Genomic DNA, 1,738 nt, shown 5'->3' with positions numbered 1-1,738 from the left:
TTGTGTAATTGCAAGGTACAAGAGCGATCAGATTCAACAACATGATCGCTGACAAAATTTTGGCCAACACTAGATGTGTAAATCTATATGTTGAACTAGGATATGGGGATACCCCAGCAAATTCCCAATTCCTTGAGGTCATTAGGAATTTCCAGTAGGAATTGACACATTTAAGGAACAATAATGAACGATTGCTAAAATCCAGCAAGGAACAAGAGAGAATGATCAAAGGGATGATTGAAAAATCAAGCCACAAGATAGTGGAACCCTAAATGGAGAAAAGTGGAAAAGGGCACATAGAGTCTGAACCATCCAAAAGTGGGGAGGAGTCCAATAAGGCATACCCCATAATTCAAAAGAAAAAGAAGAAAATTGAATTGCAAGGAGAATTCTGGAAGATTAAACCCGCTAATTTTGATGGGGAAAAGCAAGAGGATGGTGAAGCGTGGTTACTGAACATGACCAAATTCTTGTAAGTCTATGAGTACGAGAGCAACTTGAAGGCTAGATTTCCCATTTAGCCACTGCAAGGTGAGGTTTCTCTCTGGTGGGAAGAGGCTAAAGGGGTGCATTCACTTGAGGAAAGGAGTATGTCATGGCAGGAGTTCTAGTTTAAAATAAAAATAAAAAAATTGAGTGAACAATATTATGATGACCCTACCAAGGAATTCCATGAACTTAAGTTGGGACAACTTACAATAGATGAGCTTGTGGCGAAGTTTACAAGTTTGCTACAATATGTGCCTTATGTTAAAGAATAAAAAAGTAAGGTACAACCGTTTGTGAACTATCTACCTACAGTATACAAAGAGCGGATTGAATTTGACAATCCGAAGACAATGGAAGAGGATGTCAAAAAAGCCAAACCATGTTACCACTAGTTCAGAAGCAAGAGGGAAAATATTAAATTTTGGTTAAATAAGAACAGAAGTAAATCTGTAATTGGTACAAAACGGAAGAAACCAGGATATCTAAAAATTTTTGGGAAGGATCATGAATGGAAAAAGTTTAGAAAGGGGAATACAAATCAACGATTATAGTCTCAAGTTGGATCAAAGACCATGAATCTGGATGGGAAAAAGAATAGTGGGGAAAAAGAAAGAGAAACATTAAAATGTTGGGGATGTGGCGAACCTCATATGCTAAGATATTGTCCCCATAATTCCAAATTTTTTCACCATATTCAAGTTTTGTAGGAAGCTACCACAATGAACGACATTGCCAAGAACATTCCAAGGATAAGCATTGCCTTGGGGGCCAAACAAGCGGAACATTAATCGTCCATGATTGATATCGAAGGTATTCTACCCAACCATCCTATTTGTGTTTTAATTGATCCTGGGGCTAGTTTAAGTTATATTGGACCTCAGGTGGTGGAAAAATGTGAACTTAAAACTGAGAAATATAAAATTTCATGGCTGGTACAACTAGAAACTAGCACTAAGAGAAGAGTAACCGTCCAAGTAATACAATGTCCCCTAGACGTAAATAACTATTTGACCATAGTAAATCTAAATGTTCTTCCCTTAGAGTCTTACGACATACTAATAGGTATGGATTGGCTTAAGAAACATGGAGAAATTATAAATTTCTTAGCGAAAATAGTGAGTTGTGTGAATCCATGAGGAAAAACACAAATCATTCAAGGGGTGGCCAAGCCCATATCAGTATGGAGAATTTATGTTTTGCAAATGAAAAGTAGTGTGCAGAAAGAATGTCAATTATTTATGATTCATGT

Source organism: Pinus tabuliformis, chromosome 2_1, assembly GCF_031772625.1.
Source record: "Pinus tabuliformis cultivar Carrire ecotype Pingquan chromosome 2_1, CPIR1, whole genome shotgun sequence".
In the NCBI taxonomy this organism is placed as follows: domain Eukaryota; kingdom Viridiplantae; phylum Streptophyta; class Pinopsida; order Pinales; family Pinaceae; genus Pinus; species Pinus tabuliformis.
Note: the sequence above shows the minus strand (reverse complement) of the source record.